Source organism: Panthera leo, chromosome B1 (assembly GCF_018350215.1).
Source record: "Panthera leo isolate Ple1 chromosome B1, P.leo_Ple1_pat1.1, whole genome shotgun sequence".
NCBI classification, from domain to species: domain Eukaryota; kingdom Metazoa; phylum Chordata; class Mammalia; order Carnivora; family Felidae; genus Panthera; species Panthera leo.
Window position 1 is genome coordinate 79838439 of NC_056682.1, and position 9331 is coordinate 79847769.

The 9331-nt window shown below is 37.5% G+C and overlaps 1 pseudogene; it reads left to right on the top strand.

Annotated features, from left to right (window-relative positions):
* Positions 1-467: 467 nt before the first annotated feature.
* LOC122216972 lies at positions 468-9107 on the top strand (annotated as a pseudogene).
* The last annotated feature ends 224 nt before the right edge of the window (positions 9108-9331 follow it).

Below are 9331 nucleotides of genomic sequence, written 5' to 3' on the forward strand. Positions count from 1 at the left end.
ATGCATCCTGTTTATTATATCTCCAAGATACATGTTAAATATATTGATTTTTCTTCATTTTTTCTAGAATCACTTATGTCCAAAATGCTGTCATCTCCTACCCAGATTTCTATACTATCCTCTTTATTGACCTCGTTTACACTCTTCTCCTACAAGAACTAGAGGAAGCTTTTAAAATTATAAATCAACTTGTAATTTTTCTGTTTAAATGGCTTTTCATAAAATTCGAATATAATAAAATATTTCAGTAGCATAAAATCCCAACCCCTTTCCAGGTCCAAAAAGCCCTATGCAATTGGATCTCTCCCTAACATTCCAAACCCTATTTCCTACTTCTCTCCTATCTTCTCATTATACTTTATCCATAGTGGTATCCTTTTTAGGCTAAATAAGTGATTAATAGAATGGGAGAAAAGATAGAAGTATTTTGGGGTATTTTGAGTATTTTGAGATAGGTGAACAAGTAAAGTGAGAGGGCAGAGGAAGAAAACATGAAAACTAGGAGATTATGGTGGGGGGGAGAGATGTTTGCAATTCATATTTTTTGTCATGGGGCAGAGTTAGGTGAAAACAAGTTTCGAGAGTGTTGCCTATATGTGGATGGTGACTCATGAGGAGTGCTATTGAGAAGTTATTGGAATTGAGGATGTTAATAAAAACAGAGGCTAGAGTGTGGGATGCGTTAACTACATGGACATTGCTTTTTCCCAGTGTGATGACAGGAAATGGAGTAAAGAAAAAAAATGATGGGTACTCATGAAAATGAAGTTTATGGTTGGTATCTTTACACCAAAGGTTTTTCTGCCTATAGAATTGAGAGATATCATTCAAATTAGTGAATGGTCTCTAAAAACAAAACAAAAAAAGGCTGGAGAAATATTGATCAAGTCTGAATTTCCAACTCTTCTGTTTTAAGATTTGATGCAGGCCATGCCCTGCTGTTAGCACTACCCTTCAATTGTCTTTTATTCAGTGTTCATTGTTTGCATTCTGAGATAGGTGCTTTGGGGGATAATAAAATAGTCCCTGATTCTAAAGATCTAGATGTCCTAGATCAGGGAGGGTGCCAGCACGCTTGGGTGAGGACCCTCCTAAGTTCGCAAACATCTCAGTCTTCTTATTGTATCCTTACATGGCAGAAGGGGTTGGATAGCTTTGTGTGGTCACTTTCATAAGAGCACTAATCCCATTCATGAGGTCTCTGCCCTTATGACCTAATTAGCTCCTAAAGGTCCCACCTCCTACTTCCTAATACCATCACCTTGGGGTTTGGATTTCAATATATGAGTTTTGGGAGGGATTCAGATCATAGCACCACTCTATTTTCTGTTTGTATGAATTTGGCTATCCTGGGTATTTCATATAAATGAAATAAAAATAGGTGACCTCTTGAGGCTTCTTTCACTTAGCATAATATTTTCAAGATTCATCCATGTTGTATCTGAATCAGTACTTCATTCCTTTTTATGGCTAATAACATTTCATTGTATGGACTGGTAAGGTAGGATTTATTTCTGCTAGTTTGCAATTTGTTTTCTACATGTTTTATGCATTTTTTTTTATTCCTTTATTCTTCCTTTACTGTTTTTTGGTTAAATAGGTGTCTTCTAGTGTACCATTTTAATTCTCTTTTCATTTATTTTACTATTCTTTTGAGTTAGTTCCTTTGGTATTGCCCTGAGAATTACAATTAACACATGTAACAATCTAGTGTGGATCAATACTAACTTAATTACAGTAGCATGTCACAATTTTGTTGCTGTCTAATTGTGACCCCTTCCCCTTATTTGTACTACTATTTTTATCCAGATTACATCTTTTTACACTGTGTGCCTCTCAACACAGATTTACAATTGTTACTTTATGCAGTTTTCTTTTAAATCATACATTAGAAAAAAAGCTAAAAACAAGAAGATTGTACTTTTATATTTATCTATGTAATTACCTTTACCAGTATTCTTTCTTTCTTCATGTGGATTTGAGTTACTCTCTCATGTCTTTTAATTTCAGCTTGAAGGACTCTAGTATTTGCAAGTAATGAATTCTTTTTTTTTAATTTTTTTTAATGTTTATTTCTGAGAGACAGAGAGAGACAGAGCACGAGCAGGGGAGGGGCAGAGAGAGAGGGACACACAGAATCTGAGTCAGGCCCCAGGCTCTGAGCTGTCAGCACAGAGCCCAATGCAGGGCTTGAACCCATGAATTGTGAGATCATGACCTGAGCTGAAGTCACACACCCAACCGACTGAGCCACCCAGGCACTCTGCAAGTAATGAATTCTTTTAGCTTTTCTTCACCTGGAAATGTATAATATCTCCTTTAATTTTGAAGGATAGTTTTGCTGGGTGTAGATTTCTTGGTTGGCAGTCTTTCTTTGAGCACTTAAAAAAAATTTTTTTTTTAATGTTTATTTTTGAGAGAGAGAGAGGAACAGAGTGCAAGGGTTAGAGAGAGAGGGAGACACAGAATCTTAATCAGGCTCCAGGTTCTGAGCTGTCAGTACAGTGCCTGAAGTGGGGCTCCAACTCACAGACCAGGAAATAATGATCTGAGCTGAAGTCAGACACTTAACCAACTGAGCCACCCAGGTGCCCCGTTTCTTTGAGCACTTTTAATATGTCATTCCCATTGTCTTCTGGTCTTCATGGTTTCTGATAATTGGCTGTGAATATTACTGGTATTGTTTGTATGTGATTAGCAATTTTGCTCTTGCTCTTTTCAAGATTTTCTCTTTCTTTATCTCTTTCAACAAGTTGATTGTGATATGTGTAGGTATGGCTTTCCTTGAGTTTATCCTGCTTGGATGTCATTGAGCTTCTTGTAAGAGTAGATTTTTAATCATGTTTATGAGATTTTTACCATTATTTTTCAAATAATCTTTCCTCCCCTTTCTTTTTCTCCTTTCCTTATTGGTTTCCTGATATGTGTATGTTGATATACTTGATATTGTCTCCTAAGCTTCTGAGGCTCTGTTCATTTTTCCTCTTTTATTTAGTTTTATTTTTTATTATTTTTATTCCTGTTCCTCATACTGAATAATCTCAACCAACTATATTCAAGTTTGCTGATTTTTTTCTTCCCCCTTGGTCAAATTTGCTGCTGAGTCTCATTAGGAAATATTTCATTTCAATTATTGTATCCTTTTTTTAAAAGTTTATTTATTTTAATAGAAGGAGAGGCAGAGAGAGACAGAGAGAGAGAATTCCAAGTAGGCTCTGCACTGTCAGCACAGAGCCTGACATGGTGCTTGATCTCATGAACTGTGAGATCATGACCTGAGCCAAAACCAAGAGTCAGGCACTTAACCCACTAAGCCACTCAGGTGCCCCAATTATTATATCCTTAACTCTAGAATTTGTGTGGGTGTATGTTTAAAATAATTTCTTTCCTTTTAGTTCTACTTTGTGTTTGGTGACATCATTCTTTTACTTTCCTTTGTTCTTCAAGCATATTTTTCTTTACTTGTTTGAACATAATTCAAATAACTTCCTAAAAGTCATTGTGTAGTAAGTCCAGTGTCTGGTCTTCCTTGGGGACAATATTTTTGTTGATTGCTTCCTTTCCTGTGTATAGGCCCTATTTTCTTGTTTCTTTTCTTATCTAGTAATTTTTTTTTGAAAACTGTACATTTGTTAAGATTTTATTTTTTTTAATTTTTAAATTTTTTAATTTTTTTATTAAAAAATTTAAGTTTACATATTTATTTTGAGAGAGAGTGAGCATGAATGAGGAAGGAGCAGAGAGTGAGGGAGAGAGAGAATCAGAAGCAGGCTCTGTGTACCGTCAGCATGGGCCCTGATCTCAGGAACCTTGAGATCATGACCTGAGATGAAGTCAAGAGTCTGCTGCTTAACTGACTGAGCCTCTCAGGCACTCCAAGATTTTATTTTAACGTAATCTCTATACCGAATGTGGAACTTGAACTCAAAACAGATTATGAGTCACATGCTGTACTAAGCCAGCCAGGTGCCCTGAAAACTGTATTTTAAATATATAATATGGTTACTCTAGGAATCAGATTCTCCTCCTTCCCCATGGTTGTTTATTTTCTTAGTGTCTTTTCTGAACTAATTCTATAAAGTCTGTATTTTTTGTCATGTATGGTCACTAAAGTCTTTATTTGGTTACCTTAAAAGTCAGCTAATGATTAGACAGAATTTTTTTTTTTTTTTTTTAATTTTAGAGAAAGAGTGAATAGGGGAGAGGGACAGAAGGAGAGAGAGAATCTTTTTTTTTTTTTTTTTAATTTATTTTTGAGAGAGACAGCGTGAGCAGGGGATGGGCAAAGAGAGAGACACAGAATCTGAAGCAGGCGCTAGGCTTTAGGACCTTCTCAGATCTTTCCTGAGCATGTTACAGTGTTGGATATATACATAGCCCTATGCATTGTGTGGGCTTCTAGATTCTCAGAAATATGTTGGGAGATTTTCAGTGCCCCTATGGGCATCTTGTACCCCAGCATTTCATTTTGTTTATTAAAACTGTGATCCATTGCTTCATACAGCCATAAAGTTAATTAATTCTCTCTAATTGTTTTTGACAGAAACTCCTAGGGAAAAAGTTTGTACACTGAGTTAGCTCTGAGTCAGGGAAAAAAACACAACCTTGAGTGTGGAGATTTCCATGGAACCATGAGACAGGGCAAATAATGACAATGCTCGGGAAATGAGGCTTTAAAGGAGTTCCACTCTCGTTTTCCCCCCTCTGGTGGCTATCAGGCTATTGGTTTGTGCTGTGATTGCAGGTTGTCGGTTTTCACCATGATTGCAGGCTTTGGTTTTTAAAGCTGTCTCAGAGCTACAGAGAGGAAGATCAGAATAGGACAGGAGAAAATGCTTCAAAGGATATTCTTTTTTTTTTTTTTTTAACTAAAATTCAACATTTTTTCTTGAATAAAATGCACCCTGGATTGCTGTAGACCTTTGGTTAATTTCCAGAATTCCAAAAAAGTTGATTCTGACAATTTTTGCTATTTTTTTATTGTTACTTTTATGGGGGAATTTTATGCTACTGTGCTATATTATTTTATGCTTTACTGTGCTATTTTTGCTGACATCATCCTTCCAAAGATCTTATCGTATAGACTATATAACATGCTCTGATTTGTGTTCATTTGAAAATCTATGTGGAACATATTACATTCTCTAAGATTATTTTCTTCAGCTGATTCTTTAAGACAAAGAGTCAGGGGGCCGCTTAGTTAAGCATCCAACTTCAGCTCAAGTCATGATCTCACGGTCCATGAGTTCGAACCCTGTGTCGGGCTCTGTGCTGGCAGCTTGGAGCCTGGAGCCTGCTTCAGATTCTGTGTCTCCCTCTCTCACTGCCCTTCCCACACTTGCACTCTGTCTCTCTCTCAAAAATAAACATTAAAAAAAAAAAGACAAAGAGAAGAATGCAGTTATTGGGAAATGTGTGCTATGTCCATAATGACCAATAAGATGTAGAAGACTACTGAAAGAAAATTGAATATTTTTATTCAGTTTTCAAAAGTAAAGTGAATGAATGTCTGGAAAACTATTTCAAGCAGTTCTGGTTTCTATTTGTTACGAAGTCAATAATGGTAGTAGAGATATGCACATAATATAAAATTAGAGCCTTTTAAGAAAAAGGCTGCAGAAAAGAAAATTTATCTTTGATTAATGAATTTATAGAAGTTGTTTTCTCAAAGGCTAATACAGGCTAAAAATATAAACAGAAGTGAAAGTTATATTAAAATTTTCCTGCCTTTTGTTGTCATTGCTTTAAGAAAACTGAACGGAGCGGTAGCAATGAATTAAAATTTAGAAATTGCTTCATACCTGAATATAAAATTTGGCAAAATTTAGATTTAGTAGGATTTGGCCCAGTTTGATACATTGTTTAATCAGAAGAACCATGATTTGACCAAGAGTATGATGGAATACCTGTTTCTACACATTTTTTTCCATTAGCAGGCCAAGATTTTATGGGCTATAAATTGAATAAAAATTAGAAATTACTTTATTGCTAATTAAAAGGAGATATTCAAACCCTAGGTCCAATACTTTAGCAATGATCCAGGCCCCTGACAAGATTTGACTTTCCCCAAGAATCATAGGAAATTGTGATATTCTAAGTCTGACTCTGTGATCTAAATCTGAACTGCTTTTAGTTGTTGAAAATGAATTTTGGTCTTTTTGTTTAATTTTGGCCAGCTGTGTTTTGTATTATTTTATGTATGCATGCATGCATTTTGAGAGACAAAAATTGGCAAGATTTTTAAGTTTCTATTTTTTGTTACAATTAGATCCCTCAACTTAAGAGTCCTAAAATAAATTAATGTCAGCATGAAGGATGAAAATGTAGCAGGTCACATGCACTTAAAGTTTATTATGCCAGGTTGGGTATGGTTGAAATTATCCATTAAAAAGTAAAACAAAGAAGACTACACTGTGCATGGTGCCTCCCACTTGGAGGACTAGGGAAGATATACATGGACAAGGCTGGTGGCAGTGAGGACATCAAAGGAATGGAAGAATGGAAGAGAGATGTTTAAGAAGGTGAAAACCCAACATTTGTAATCTCTTTTTTCTCTGCCTAATATAGTTCACCTAGATCGTAAAATTTTATGGCTTTCTGCCATAAAGGTAAAACAACAACAACAACAACAACAACAACAACAACAACAACAACAAAACACCACCCAAACCACAAAACCCTCTTTAAGTTATAGGTGGTTTTGAGAATACTAGTTGCTGTTTTGGGTCAAGAGTGATCAAATAGAGCTCTATGTTGCCAATGTTCTTTGAAGGTGGTGAAGCTGTCAAATGTTTACTTGATGTCTCTGGACCACTTTAAGTTGGGAAGCCCAGGTATATGACACAGGAGAAGGAAAGAAGTTGTCATTGGAGTATATACAAGCTTTTGCAGGCAGGGGAAATTCAGACCTGACCTTGAATAGCTCCAGAGAGTGGTGTTTTAAAAACATCTTGAAGGTTGAAGGGCGCCTGGGTGGCTCAGTCGGTTGAGTGTCCGACTCTTGATTTCAGGTCAAGTCATGATCTTACGGTTAGTCAGATTGTGCCCCGCATTGGGCTCTGTGCTGACAGCGTGGAGCCTGTCTTCCTCTCACCTTTTACCCCTCCCCCACTCATTCTCTCTCTCCCCCCAAAATAAATAAACTTAAAAAAATTGTTTAAAAACATCCTGAAGGTTGATATATAAGAAAAGGAAACTTGGCAGAAGTTATTAGAAGTTTTGGGTCCATAAAAAAGACTGGTAGAGGGAAATTTATGCAACTGGGTGTGTGTGTTTCCTGGTTGGGAATTTTTATAACTAGGGATAAAGCCATTTTACCTTTATTTGAAGGTAGACTGGGGGCCCAGAATGAAAGAAGATACCAGGAGAGAAATAATTTTAACAGTATCCCTGAGATAGAGAGGATCGTCCCTGTCTTCCTCTGTTCATTCCTTCATTCCTTCCCTTTCCCTCCCTCCCTCCCTCCTTCCTTCCCGTTTCCTCTCTTTTTCCTTCTTTCAACTTGTTGAGCACATGCTGTCCTAGTGATGTACTTATACATAACTTACTATCATCCAGTATGTGTTCTATGGTAGATGTTTCAGAGTGCAGTAGGAGGCACTATGCGTGACTGGGGAATGTACTGTTACATGAAAAAAGGACGGGGTTTGGAGTCAGAAAAATCTGGGTGACATTTAGATTCTACATCTTCCTAGTTATGTGGCCTTTAATGAGTTATCTCTAACATTTTTTATCTGTTCATTTTGGAACATCAGTATTTATTGAGTACTTACTATATACACAGTACAGGATGCATATTATTTTAGTTGATCTTTACAAGAGCACTGTGAAAAAGAAATTTTATCCTCTTTTTTCTGATAAAGAAATGGAGGAGGAAGTTCTGTCCCTTTTCCAAGGACACACAGCTGTTTTATTATTAAAATACAGTAAGGCCAACAGATCAAATGATGATTGCTGTTGAAAACATAGTTCCTTATACTCACAGATCCCAAGAGGAAGGGGCCCACCACACCAGGGCAGGGGGGGGATAGGGTGGTGGGGCACCTGGGGAAGCACTGGAGTCAGTCAGGAGATGGAGGGAAAGGAGGAAATTGTAGGCAAGAGGCTTTCTTGCCATTTCCATCAGAGAAACAGTAGAGGCAGGCGAAACAGGTTTAGGATTGGCTAGTTTGAGTAATTCTAGTGGGCTTTGGACTTTGTGTGCTGCTCTGAGTTGTTTTGGTACCTGGCCCTGGGAATGATTAGGGAGTGGTTAAGGGTGTGGACCCTGGGTGGTTGGTTTGCATTTGAAAAGCATACTGTTGTTTACTGTCTCTAGCAATTGGCTAACCTTGGGAAGGAGGGGCACCTGGGTGGCTCAGTCAGTTAGGTGTCCAGCTTCTGCTCAGGTCATGATCTCATGGTCCATGAGTTTGAGCCCTGGGTTGGCCTCTGTGCTGACAGCTTGGAGCCTAGCGCCTGCTTCAGAATCTGTATCTCCCTCTCTCTCTGCCCCTACCCTGCTCATGCTCTATCTGTCTCTCAAAAAAAAAAAACATTAAAAAAAATCCAGCATTGAGACAGAACTCAAGAACACAGTGCAGCAGAGATCACAGAGAAAAGCAGAACTCTTTGACAGTGAAAAGCCAGTTTGCTGTGGTTGCTCCCACTACAGTGGGATATACAGTGGAAATCAGTAATTACGGATGGGATCAGTCAGGTAAGTTTGTGAAATTCTACCTTACCTAAACTGCAGTTCAAGTCCCTGCTGAGAATGTGCAGGTGCATTTCACAGAAAGGTCCTTTGATCTTTGGTAAAGAATCTAAATGCGAAGAATGAGTCCATGATTGTGAACAATCTCTTGAAACCCGTCTCTGTGGAAAGCAGATCAAAAAAAGATACAGTTCTTAAGTAGAAAGAAAGCAGAAAACATGCAATAGGACTGCCTTGACTTAGGTTGAAAAAGAACGCAAAGAGAAAGAAAAGCCCTCCCATGATGCTAAAACAGCGAGAGACTGATGAACGTTCTAAAGAAAGTTTATGAAGATCGAGATGAATGAAGCGAACCATTAATACAGCCTGGGTAGAATTGAGAGAGAAGCAAGCCAAAAGAGACACAGAATTTTGAGGCTTTAAAGTCATTTTTGGGAATTGTGATGTGGAAATATTGATGTTTCTAATAAGGAGGTGTTGGTGAGCTGTGCAGATAAATTTGACAGATGACTACTTACCCAGCCTTCTTCTAAGTAAAGACACTGAATTCTCTCATTTCCTCCTGGAGGATTTATTTAAATAAAATAGGCTTATTAAACATTTCCTCCAAAGATGGTTTCCTCAGTAATCTGGGCATTT